General features: G+C 36.5%; 1 protein-coding gene across 2 annotated transcripts in view; it reads right to left on the minus strand.

The window, feature by feature from the left end:
* The window catches only part of LOC127410427 (DENN domain-containing protein 2B-like), a 76,967-nt gene that overhangs the window by 56,736 nt on the left and 5,993 nt on the right, over positions 1-14,238 (minus strand). Inside the window, exon 1 of one of the 2 annotated variants that reach the window (XM_051645725.1) lies at positions 13,580-13,760. The exons of the other annotated variant lie outside the window; for it this stretch is intronic. The gene's annotated coding sequence lies outside the window, so the exon portion shown is untranslated. Of the gene's footprint in view, positions 1-13,579; positions 13,761-14,238 lie in introns of those variants that run through there. 2 annotated transcript variants of the gene reach the window in all.

The following is a 14,238-nucleotide window of genomic DNA, read 5'->3' on the forward strand; positions in this document are numbered from 1 at the left end:
CTCTTTAATATCTCAATCGTTTCTCTTAGACAGCTAAATTAATATCAAACTGAGACGTTTGCTGATGTCTCCAATTTCTTATATTTTTATCCTGAGGAAAAGAGCACAATAATCTCAAATGTGTCTCCTATCGGGTTTCAAAGATCTCAGCAATGTCTCAAACTGTGCAGAATAAAATGTTATGCTAAAAATATGATTCATTCATGTGGTAACATCTAAATTAATTCATTTGATTCAAAAATGTGAATTAATATTACTGAATCAACCAAGGGTTAGATCAAGTAAAAATGGCTATTTAAGGTAACATCTGCAGGTTACCACTTCTTACAGTGTGTGCTAAAATTTGTCATGATGCCAATCTCTGCAATCAAAACTCAAATATTGCAGCATGAACTCAAACAATTCTCCCAAGACCAAATTTTCTGGGCTATGCTATCCACATTATTTTTATAGAGCTATACTCTTATTGGACACACTTAAAAAATGGTGACCTAAAAATGTGCTTCATACTGTGACCAGCCTGGGCTCGTGAAATTTACGTAAGCATTGCAACGTTTTTGCAAAACTGAAATGACGTGCTTCATTACACCTTTGGCTGCAGTTTTCAAGTTAAAAGTCCAGCAGGGGGGCACCAAATCAGAGCAAAATGAGGTTGTAATCAGACAAGGTTTATAAGGTGAATTTTAGATGGAGGTTTTAATAAGTAAAACATACCTCCCTAACCCAAAACTTTACTCTAAACCTAAAACACATTAACTGAAGCAACCACTTCATTTTGTATCACTTCTATGCCACTTTCACTTACGTGCGTCTTTGGCTGGATTCAAACCACGGCCGTCGAGCCCAAAGTCCAACGCTCTATCAAGTGTGCTACCAAGAAAGCTAATATTTTAGGAATAAGTGTGTATATGTAGGTGGGTCTGTAATACAAGTGTTAAAATGTTTTGTTTTTCAAATCATGCGTTAAAGTAAAAGTGTTTTGATATTATAACACAGTGGGGGGTGAGTTATAGAGTGAAAAATAAGTTTTTATAAAATCAAGATCGGCAATTGTACTCGTGATTTGTGTGACAATGATTAATCCACACAGCTTTTGTAGCGCCTCTAGGGTTCATTTCACCAGGAAACTGCAGCGAAACGTAGAAAGCAGCATGTACAAGTCAGTCTGCAAAAATGTAAATAGAGTACCATTGATTCTATGAGACTAGGTTGGTTGTGACATCTAAATTAACTGTTTTTTAACAAGTCAAAAATCACTGAATCAACCTGAATACATTAGGTAACACCAACAAAACTAATTTCTAATTTTTGTCTATTTTTTTTTTTTTTAGACAAAACTATTGCGTCTCCATGGCAATGAAAAAGCAACCTTTCTCTTTCGATATTCACCCTGGACCACTTCTAAAGTCTGAATATATATAAATCTTTGAATATAACTATAATCTCACATGTTTTATCTTCACCACAAGCACAAGATCCTCACACCACCACAACCCCTAAAAACTGTCTTTACACTCAGAGACATCTTTAAATCAGCCAGCCCTCACGACCACAGCACCATGTGCATACCACTTGCCACTTCCTTCCATCAAACCAGAGGGCTTCTTCAGAGAGCCCAAGTGGGAAAATTAGTCTTCCACATTCAGAAGGAAGACCTTCTGGTCAATATTATATGCACTCAAATACAGAGGGGCTGGGTGTAACTGAGTGCACCGCAGTCTTGTTTACAGGAAGCTGTTGTATGCAGTAGTCACCCAACCAGCAACAGAGCTCAAAGTCCAACAGAGATAGATGAGGGGAGAGACAGCATTCCTTTTGTCAGCCATTTCCTGTTTCAGAGGACTGCAAAGATCATGATGCATCTTCATTTTCAATCAAACTGGAGGGCTTTTTCACAGCTCTTATTTAGACTGCTGAATAAGACTTATTTCTTTTATTTTTGCTCCTGATTAATTATTTATTGTAACTTATGGTGCCTTCTGTTGTACTACACTACCACTTTTACTTACCAAACTGGCAAGAGGCAATGTGGCATGTATTTAGAATGATTAAATTAAGATTCCAGCGGCAATGGTTTGAATACGGTTAACACTAATAACCTGTGTATATAGGTACTGCAATGAAGGATGCTTTCAGAGGTTAGCTTTTGGTTTTAGTTCAATTTAATTCTTTATGTGCTTTGTTTGCAGTGTAAGTGTACCTGCCCTAAGGTTAAGACAACTTCCTATGCAGTGATTAACACAATATATTGCCCGCTGAAAGTGTCCCAATTCTTGGTGTTATTATAGAAAATGCTCTATAGCTGCAAGGAAAGAAAAAACTGTGGCTAAACACAGGGCTGTAACCGCAATATACTTTGAGGGGGACAAGTCTCCTCCAATATCAGATATGGCCAGATTGTCCCCCCCAATATTTGATATCTTTGTTGCTGTTCTGCTGCAGTTCATTATGCATCGCCATCTAGTTTTCATTAAGTTGTTGCAAGAATAAAAAGGTTTATAAAAGTTTCATTTTTATCGCGCTCAGTTGTCTAACATCACTCGTTAATGTCATCTGAGGTAGCCAAACGAATCGATGAAGGCGGGACTCAAGTTAAAGACGCTAAGCAGGAACCTCGTGGATTATCCACATTAAGAGTGTTAGTGTCATGTGAGATGTAAGTATCTAACTAAACATGCAACGTTTGACCATGACTGAAATATTGTACTGACCAACATTAATTTCCAAGGATGCAAACTATTCACCATTTGGCAAAATTCGCAGTACTGAATTTAAAATATGTCTTGTACAGTACGTGATTTGTATGTCATTCATAATTGTGAATGTGAAAACATTAATGGAGCAGTTTTCAGCATGTCAGGCTTAAGATAAAGCGCAAATGTGTGTATGTTGTAAAGGAATTGAATGAAGTATTCTGGAAGGATTTTGAAGGAGCTTTTTAGAAAATTCTCTTGACATTGTCTAAGAAAATTATCTATAAAAAAACACAAAGTAGAGTGTCATCACCCTCAGATTAGAACTAGACCATTAGGCAAAAAATAAATAAATAAATTGTTGTATTTTCTTTTTGCTAGCCATCTGACACAGTCATGTAATTTTACAGTGATGAAAAGAAATTCAAATTATATTCATCTTTGATACAGCACAAAAAAAGAAAGAAAAGATGACTGAAACAGGCATATTGCTAGCAATGCAGACACAGTGTTTGTCTTGTACTGTGTGAACAAAAAAAAAACATCTTTTAAAACAAAAAATTATCACATTTTGGTCGCATTTAAAAAACGTAAATGCATTTAAAGATAAAAAATGCAATTTTTTATTCAGAAAATTATAATTTTATCGCCTTTACAATTTTAAAGGACCAAGGACCATTATATTTTTGACCTCAACACCCACAACCCCTCCCCCAAAATGGTTTGGTCCCCCCCAATGTTCAAGATGTGGTTACGGCCTTGGCTAAACATAACTTATAATGTAAATATTTCTTTTTCTATGACATGTGGGAAGGGGACGTTTTTGCAGAACCTTTTTCTCCCAATCAATTTTCACTGAGCTGTTAAAAAAGGAACAGCTGTAAAAATAGCCAGCTGAACATGGAAATATAATAGACTACTGAAGCATCAATATAACTGAGATTGCAGAGCAACTTGAGCTTGACTTTGTGAACCCAAATCAAAAGACTGGTCCAAAAAAATAAAAAAATATCAAACAAAATTAACATTTTTTGTCAATCACAAGACAAAATATCATATTAGAAATGCAATTAAAAGCTATAAAGGTTTTGGATACAGAATTTGTTGATACAGTTAAGAAAATAAAATACAAGTTATAATTTGCGAATGAGAACAAGTACAACCTGCTTATATCAAGGAATTATTTTTTTTTTTTCTGGAAATAAAGACCTGCTGAGTGTGATTGACATTCTGGTTATTCAAGATGCCGTTCAACATCAGTAAGTCTGCATGGATTATTACAAAGAAGCAGGGTCTGTTCCAACAATGTAACAAAACAACATTATAAATATTATTACTGTAGCAATGAACTCATTGTATAGGCATATGTAAGAATTACGACACTGCTTTCACATGAAAAAATGGTCATGTTCGTTTAAGCTCTCTTACTTAAAACTGGCATCATTAAACATTTATCATTATGATTCAATTCCAATTTCCATGTTTAACGTGTATCCATGAGACCCACTCATCTGCACAGTGGTACCATTCCAGAGTGGTGAGGAACAATCATCTCTTTCACTCAGATATTGATCTACAACAGGAAGAGCAAGAGCTGCACCCAACTCTCTAAGAAAGTGACAGAAAACCACATAACCTTATTCATTCATACTGAATATGCCGTGAAAGGTTCAGGGGTTATATAAAGACAATAAATGCTTTGAGTTTATTTAAACTGAAGCTGAAACCCTTGGAATCAGGCTTCTCCTATTATATTGTGTACATTAGATAAAAAGTCATCCACATAATATTTTCTCAGTTACTTCATTAGGAATATTTATCACAATCTTTTGTGATACACCAACATTGAGAATGCATTTTTATTTGCCTGTTGATTCCTGAAATGCCAATGTTTTCTAAAAGATTCCTTTTTAGAAAAGATCTAACTAATCTCACCCATCCAAAACTAGTTCACATTTCAGCAACAAGGAAAGGATAACATCATTGTTTGATTTGTCCTTGAACAGAGTGTAGTTGAAAAGTAAGCTCCTTTATCGGTGGTTCAAACAAACGCTATCTGACCAGCTTCCTTGGGAGAGTGACACAGTGTGGAATGTTCTGGGTTCAAGACGAGACCAGTGGGCCATGGCCTTGTCAGTGATGACAGGTCAATTGGCAAGCAAAGCGGGTCTCAAGGAATGCACTAATATTTGCCCCGTCCATCAAACTGCACATTCAACACATTGGAGTTTCTGAATGAGGGGGAATTCTTCAGCTGACAGGGATGGCTTAATGTCAATAAACATGACACAGTGGACAGGGCAGATTTTTCAGTTACTCAGGCATGTAGAGTACATAAAATTGGGTTTGAACCTGCGCACATTTTGCTGATCACTGACCTTAAAAAGTTATTTATTTTTGTCCGAAAATTAAAACAATGACTAGACTTGAATTGCCAAAGTTGATTTGCTTTAAGCCTCTAATATGACAAAATATTTGTAAATGCGAGAAGTAAAAAAAAAAAATACAGTAATGTAATGTACAGTAATGGTTTTAATTGTATATTCCTGCCAACAGGCTGAATTAAGGTCATCTGGAACTTTTTGCACTTTCGACTTTAGCAATTTACTGCAATCAAAGCTTAGCTATCCCACATTATCCAATGTCCCAGATTACCCTAAAGTGTGACCTACGCCACAGGCTTGGCATAGCTACAGCTGTTACAGCATAGCCTCTGTCACAGACTGATGTGCACCTCTCCAAAATGCAACTATGTGCCGCATCTACACAGACCACAATAGCTGTGATTGGTCTGCTTTGTTACAAGAGACTTTCCGTTATAGGATGAAAAAAGATTTCTGAGGTAGATTCACATTTCCTCTGAGAATCTTTCAATATCTATGCACTGGCATCATATCACATTGTATTTGGGCTCATTTTAATCAGGAGCATGCTGTTCTTTTCTATTGTTTATGTTTCATGAAATTACAAGCAAAAACACAACAAAAAGCTACATCTTTTTACAACCCTGTGCTTTCACAGCATTTACTCTATAAATATTTAATCTGTGAGTGAAACAGTGATGATGATTTTACAGTATGGTGCACAGTAAATAATATTTCATAAATTATAAAAACAGAACAATTCTAATTTATCAGCAAATTAACAAGCACTTGTTAAGTGTTGGTCATATTATTTGTACGCACTGAAAAATCCAGCTTCTAAGCTTTAAAATGACCCATTTTGTATTGGCCTAGCGAGTAGTTATAAATTCTTTAAATTAATAACATGTGCCTAAATCTTAACATGTTCACATACTTAGATTAACTTGTCTTTAATGCTATGATAATTTAAAGAGCACCTATTATGGTTTTTCAAATATTACCTTTCATGTAGTGTGTTTTATAGCTGTTTGTGAATGTAAAAAAGTCTGCAAAGTTTAAAAAATCAAAGTGCACGACAAATGGAGTTATTGACTCCCAAAAGAAAGAACCGATCCTGAACACCTGAAATGAGTTGTTAGTAATTCCAGACTTACCTCCTGTACTAACCTAGGTAATTTGGTAACAAAAAACCCATCTCTGGTCTTCACTGGCTGCTCGCGAACAGCTTTGGCCAGCCCTCAAACACTACACTAAGCGGCAGACCAATCACAACAGACTGGGACATCTGACCAATCAGAGCAGAGTAGGCTCTCTGAAAGGAGGAATTTAGAATGAATCCTTTAGAACGGATCATTGAACGAGTCGTTTTTGACACTGGGAAAAAAAGGTAATGCTGCAAATTAAACTATGAGCAAAATAAAGTGTTTTTTGACCTTGGATGCATGTAAATCTTTTGTATGAGACCCTAGGCATGTTTAAAAACCATAATAGGTGCTCTTTAATAAATACTTTTGAATCCACCAGTTGCACTGCTTTTGTCAATTTATGTAATGTATAATTATTTCAGAAATAAAGGCATTTTCTCTAAATTAAGGCTGTCACTATAGATTATTTTTGTAATCGTGTAATCTAATAATTACTCTGACCATTAATCGAGCACCGGTAATATGAAAATTATTTAATAACTCAGACTGCATAATGTTATCGAAGTGAAGTCACGTTTGGCTAAAAAAAAAAAATTTGCCTACGTTTTTATGTACTCTATGGTAAACAACAACAAAACGATTGTGCAAATGATAGACCTATCTAAAGTGAACAGACACCCAAAGCAGATCTGTAATATAAAAGCTGACAGACATTGGCTACTTGTTGCACTTGTGCTACATACTGCCCAGATCACAAAAGCTTGTCGCTTGCCACGTACAGTGTAAAATGAACCTTAAGCACCTGGACTTTCAGTACCTTCTTGATTAAACTGTTAACAATTTCACATGCGTTGACTAGCCGTTACTCCCTCAGGTAAGCCTGTTTCCTATTGCGCCTACAGGACGCGAGACACGCATCTGTCTGGCTTTATGGCTCACATTAAGCTTTGACTGACAGCATACAGACCTGCAGCTTTAGGGTACATTTACACGACAACGATGTACTAAAAACGGAAACGCTTTGCGTTTTTGAAGTTTCGCGTACAGACGACAAAGTTTTCAAAACTATCCCTGTTCACACGGATCTGCGAAAACAACTAAAAACGCTGTATTATGCATGCCAGGCCATTAGTTGGCAATGTCACTTTACGTGCCTGCGCACATAAGCATTCTTCCACAGAGCGGTGAATACAAACAATGAAGATGGCGAAAGCATCGAGCAATTTTGTCTGGAAGGACAATGAGGTTGCTTTATTACTACAAGTCTTGAGCAGCACAAACACAGTCCTGTAGTCCGCCATTGTAGTTTTGAATGTCTCGCGCGTTGTTTTGAAGTACTCGTGCGCATGCCTATAGACTGAACACGTAATACGCGCATGCATGACGTCACCGTTTTCACAAATTTGTGTTTTTGTATGTTTACACGGAGACGATAACGGCATCGTTTTCAAAAACTTGCACTTTGAAACCCGTTTTCAACGCAGTTGTTGTGTAAATGAACAGCCAAAACGCATAAAAAGTTTTCCATTTTTAGTTTAAAAAGTTGTCGTGTAAACGGCCCCTACTTCAGTAAATAAAGTTCTCTAGGTTCCTATGTTGACTTTTACCTGTGATAATGGCCATAAACCGTAAAATATTTATCGGAAATGAGGCACTGCAAACTATTACAAACTAAATCATCATAAAATAATTTACATGAAAAGGAAGCTCGTAAACTGTAATTAATTTACACAGAACAGAACTCAAACCACAATTTTGTGAAATGTTTGTCTGGATTCAAACCACCATTTATTGAACAGAAAGTGTTTGTACTTAACTGCATGTGTACTTTAATCAAGTCTGACGGACCTCTTTGTCATGACATTACTGTATTTTATGTTGCTTCATAAAAGCCTATATTGCAAACGATTGTGTAGATGAATAGGTTTAGAGAGCATTCCAATGTGTTTTTTGCTGAGTTCAGCGTGTCCCGCATGGCAACAGAGGGCTCAACATCTCTCTCTCCTGCATCTGGACGCAGCACCGCAAATTGCAATTCGTTTCAAGTGCTGTTGCATTGCTGAAGTGATGTTATGGTTTTTCAGGTCAGTAGACAACTACATTGTCTTTCAAATCTAAGGTGACGTGATCTTTCACAGCTGACACCTCTGGTCATTATGTGTTTGGACCATCGTCCGTGGACAGCGTAACTTCCACTTTATTTTCGTTTTGTCAATTAAGAAATTTTGTAATCAAGGAATTGTTTTAATCGAATAATGGAATTAAATTGAGTAATTGTGAAAGCCCTACTCTTAATAGACTAGCATTTTGGCTATGTACACAAAGAACAACGCAGAGCTATGAGGCTATGCCATAGGTTTGACGCAGAAGAATAATTCTGCCTTAATTCAACTGAAATTTCTTTGTCAGAATGATCCATGAAAACATCTAAAATCTCTTTAAAACAAGAGGTAAAGTGGTAGAACACAAACAACCGCACATTTTTACCTCCTACTAGACTTCATAACCCCTGAGAGGTAATGAATTGGCTTATGCATTCACTAGAGACCATTTTGTACTAGAGACAATTTCTCTTCCTTCTCTCTTTCCTTGTAGCCTGTAAACTCTAAGTCTGTGTTGTTATTACCAAATCAGACATGACTGTGTGAGAATGGGGGTTAGATTACAGCATAAATACCACAGGAGAGACAGACCCCCTTCCAGTCTCTTAGCTCATGCCATCATATGTTCCTCATCAAGGCTCTCTCCTAGATTTATGTACTGCATGAGGTACATGTTAATACTGCTGTTATCATCTGAGTACGTTCTGTTTAGATTGAGGCAAGAAAATATTATCAATGTGTCTGTAGTATTATGAGACATTTTAAAATATGTTTCCACCTGGGTGAATCTCTCTGGTGCTGCTAAATAAAAATCTCCCTGACATAAAAAAAAATGTAAAAAAAAAAAGGGAAAAGGCTTTATACATCCAATGCAGAGCATACAAAGAGGTGTCTTTTCTTTCTTTTCCACTTGGTTTCAATCCCAAGTCTGCAGAGCCTGTGAAATCATGACAGAGTTCTTCTTTAGGTTGGGGGCTGTGGGTTGGAGGGATTGTTGTACCCTGTCAAGCTGCCTAAATATCTTCCCTTCTGAGTCTTTCATGAACTGTGGAGTTTGGCCTGTCACAGCTCTTAGCAGCTGCAGACTCCCCACACAATACCCACGATTCCTTGCTCCCATAATGCTGACTGGACAGGCCAGATGGAACCAATTTTTAAGCCCTTTTCAGTCACTGTATTCCCTGACTTTCAGATGTTTACCTTTTTTCCAAGTCGCAAGCGAAAAGAAAGATTCACACATTGAGGAAATTGCTAAATGCTGGGAAGAAGTGTCAAATGGATCTCATTTGATTTCAGTGTTCAGTTATAAACAGTAGACTCTGCCTAGCATATTAGTATTTTTAAACTGAACAAGCTTCTTCAAATAGTTAATGGACTGTGACTGCCTTTGAGGCAATTATACTCTAAAACTAAAAACAGAAACACATTTAGATTGTAACACAAATGCATCTGGATCAACAGATGAAGAAGTCATTTTCATTAAAGAAATTCAATCCACCTAATTAATCAGGTTTTACAAAGTAGATATTCTCATTGATCAGGAAGAAAGAGGCAATCACTCATGCTGAGCCATGACCTGTGAAGGTACTGTATCTCCAGGTCATAGGAGAGATTGGTTTACTTTAAACAACACAGCATTTGTATGGAAATCAGATGTAGCTTCAACTGTAGTCTGTGCAGGCATCACACTATCATCACAGTCCATTGCGTTGGGTAGTTTACAGTAGGGCTGGGAATTGATTCAGATTTCCCGATTCAATCTGATTCGATTTTGATTAGATTCAATATCGATTCATATGGGTTTATTTCAGTTATAATGTCCCTTTTGCTTACATATAAAAGAAATGACCTCCCAGCTAATGCTGTTAATTATACAGGGGACCTTTTAACTAGGCTCATTAGGAAAATATTAATTTTACTAATTATATTTTATTAATTTTTCATTGTTTTGTTCACATTTTGGCTTTTTAAAAATGAACAAATAAATGTATTCAATCATTAAATAAGATATTATATTTCATAAATTATTTTTGTTACATATTTATTATTAAATTGCATAGATATTTACATTGATTTGATGAACACGTGCTAAAACCGGTGCTGTCTCTTTAACAAAAAACAGCATTTCTGAAAACAACACCTTTAAATGAGCGCATGTTAACTAGAGAGGACTCGAATGGCTTTACCTCATCTGTGCGATGCATGATTAGAATTAAATGTTTTTTGTTGTTGTTTTTGATCAACAACTGACTGTAAAGAACAGAAAGGGTATTAAAAGAGACAGTATTCAATGACAAATGGGTTGCGTGGATCTCGTCTTGGACACACATTACACGGAACAACTTTCACTCTCAACACGCTGTGAAAGGATCTCGCTGCTGAACACTTCATGACTAAACTGCACAATTACTGGTGAGTGAAATGTAAATATTTACCAGCCATTTGCCAAATATATTCACTTTAGTCACATAGCGCGACTAAAAAAAAGTGATTAAAAAAAAAAAAAAAAAGTGATTTCCTCTCATTGCAGTGGAGGGTTGAGCATTGTGTGAAAGACTGATCTTGGGATTTAAGAATCGATATGGTTCAAATGAAGATCGCGATGCATCGGAAAAACAACCTAGTTTACAGAATATCAAAGAGATTTGGAGGGAGGTGTTACACAACAACAAGACAAAAAGCTATAAACAATTTACATAAACCTAGTCTTGTCGGATTGACGGCAGATGGCCATTCATTCACAATTCACAGTACGTTCAACATAGAAGGTACAGGCATATGAGAATCATCTCTTAGACCTTGGGTGATAGTAAAGTTTCTTACTGGCCAAGAAATGACACATTTAAAGACCCCATGAAATAAAAATCAACAAAAAGTTGTGGCTTTTAGTTCATGTCTGTTAGCTTAGCTTTGAAGCTAACTGTATGCTAGTGTACTCCTAAATGTTGACAAAAATCACTTCTAACAGATACACTCTAAATAAAATATTGATGACCCACACGCACTCACTCATTTTGCCCAATCAAACACTCTCTAGAACGAGAATGTCCCTCCACCTCATACCACCTGCCTCTGATTATGGATATCAAGTAGCAAATCATGTTCATGGATGTGACATTAAAGGGTATTCTCTATGAGAAAATGAGGCCTATGTTTAAAACCATATAGATCTTTTTTTCTTTGCATAGTGACATTATTTTCAGGACACATTTTACCTCCCAATTCTCATTACCATAACACATCCAGACATTTTGCTTTTACTATTCACATTGTTACATTCACAATGTTCAATGATGATTATCATTACCACAACAATAATTTTTTCCTCCATTTCAGTAAAAAAAAAAAAAAAAAAAAAAAAAAAAAAGCTTTTTTACAATGATTTTCTTACATTAAAATCAGAGAAAATTAAAAGCTGTACCAAGGTAGAACAAATATGATGTATAAATACCTTATCATTTAAATAATATATCTCTTTCACATTGCGATGATGACCATTTTTTCAGCCCTAAAAATGGGCTTCATTTTCAAAATGCAAAAAAAAATTTCTTACTTGTGTTTTTTGATGTTGGGGTTAAAATAGGACCAGGACATTTTCTTGAAAGGTTTTGTGAGAATCACTACCTACTACTAGCTGTTTTAAAGGGCAATATGTCCTGGTCCAACTTTCTGCTTCTAAAGGAAAAACGTCAACATGGCAAAGAAAACTGCACTCGTCAAGCCAATTCATGGGGTCTTTTAACTGTTCTGAAGTACTCCATGATGTGATCTGAAGGTCAATCAACTCACTATTAGAGCACGCCACAACTAGTTTTCTTTTCAAAGTTTCTGGAAATTACAGGTGTGTCAACAAATACCACATGCCAGACCCTGAAGAGCACTTATGTCCATTCAGAGTACCCCATTCAAGAGGATTTTACAAGTTAAATTGTTCTTTTGTTGTAGCCATGTTTGCTCTCATCTCTTTTTCAGCCGAGTATTGATTAAAAAAAGAAATGTAATCACAAATTATAGCACTCACTATTATCAAGCTGCTAAATCAAAATAGTGCACGTACATATTTTAAGAAAAACATGGCTTTATATCACTAAAAGATCAATTAAGATTTACAGAGCCTGGGAAGAAAAAAGGATGAATGCATGAATGTTTCATGTAAAACTGTGACGAGTGATGTGTATTACATTGTTTGACACATGAGATGCAGGGGGAGAGAGAGAAGATTTTGGAACTAAGGGTCCTTGCATCACAGTTATTGCAGCTAATACAGCGTGTGCACAAAATCACATTCACCAAAAGTTACAGATCAACTAAGCCTGACCCTACGAAAAGTTTTTTTTTTTATACATTATGGTGGCAAGACTGTTTTGTTCAAGGTTTGGCGACATCCCACCCTGATCCATATTGCGCAAGCACTGGACAGGGAGCAATGTGGCTCCCATGATTAAGCTGACAATCCAGACCAATGAGAAGGAAAGGTCATTGTTCCAAAAGCACAATAGACAGTCTGTTCAGAAAGTTCAGGAAAAAAGGCTTCCAGCTGCAGTAGCTGCCAAAACTAAAAGCAGGGGGCACTCTGTACTCCAGCAGTGATCATGAAACCATCATGTGCACATGCCAGTTGGTATGTGTGAGTTCAAATAGTGAATTATTTTTAGTGAAAGTGTGCTGGACTGAACTAATATGCCAATTAAAGAAGAACCCATTTGTTGACTGTTCATGCAATCCTCTCTTATTCAACTGCAAACCATTTGTATATTTTGGTCACTAAACCAAGCCAAAATGTTTTGTTTTGAATTAGAGTAACATGAAAACTACTTGCCATTGAGGCACCAAACTATTCTCCAAATAAAATTAAGTTTTCATTTTTTTATTTTTTATTTTTTATTTTTTTATGTTTGGTTGTTAAATGTTTGAGTAAACAACCAACATATGAGACTGGAATCGCCAAATAAGGTCAAACATATTTGATACTTTTTTTTTTACAATAACTTGTGTTTAAAACAGTACCGTATGACAATACAAAATAAATGTATTTTTAAAAGCCTCCTATCAGTTTGGCTTTGTCTACCAAGACAGCATATTCAGGCATCATGTTTTAGTACCCTTGTTTGGGTATCACGCGCGCTCTGAGTTAGCAGCATTTTCGCGCTTATGATGCTTTTAAATGCTGTCTAGGCAAAAAGCTCACCAAGTTTTGACACACAGCCTTTGTTTTCAATTGACTGCTCATTTTGATACGATGCAACTCTTCCCTAGAACAGAAATAAAAGTTTTACCTGAGCGAAACATCCCGTTTCCCGTGCCATTTTGTTCAGTTTCTTACAAACACACGTAACTATGGTAAATCACATCGATTTGCCGGTAATACCTGGGACTTTTCCCTAAACTTCCAGGCATGTTCTTTGAAGCGGGCTAAATCCCTCCCTACTTGAGAACTCTCTCTCTCTCTCTCTCTCTCTCTCTCACACTCTTTCTCTGCCAGAAGGCTGAGCTAGTTTCCATGGAGAGGGATTGTTTTGCCCCCCACACGCCTCTCCTCTCGTTCTCGCCCTCCATCATGAAACCGAGCTGACTCTCACACATGGATCTGAACTTTGTACGGTATGCTGCGATGTCAAAAGCAAGGTTGAAGAATGTGCCTGTCACATTTCACACATAACTATTTGGCCTGATCGCTCCTTTTCCTTCCCCAGGAAAAAAACAGTCTAGAATAGCTCCTTATTTGAACATGATGGAGGGAAGGTAACGTGAAGCATGCTTGTCATACTGAGCCATATTTGTTAACGGGTACGTTTTAATTGGATTTCAGCTAAGGTAAGAGACTTGTTGTCTGCTTACTTTCTTTAAGGAATAGTTCACCCAAAAATTAAAATGATCTCATTATTTACTCACCTTCATGTCATCCCAGATGTGTATGACTTACTTCTGCAGAAGA

Source organism: Myxocyprinus asiaticus, chromosome 1, assembly GCF_019703515.2.
Source record: "Myxocyprinus asiaticus isolate MX2 ecotype Aquarium Trade chromosome 1, UBuf_Myxa_2, whole genome shotgun sequence".
Classification (NCBI taxonomy): Eukaryota; Metazoa; Chordata; class Actinopteri; order Cypriniformes; family Catostomidae; genus Myxocyprinus; species Myxocyprinus asiaticus.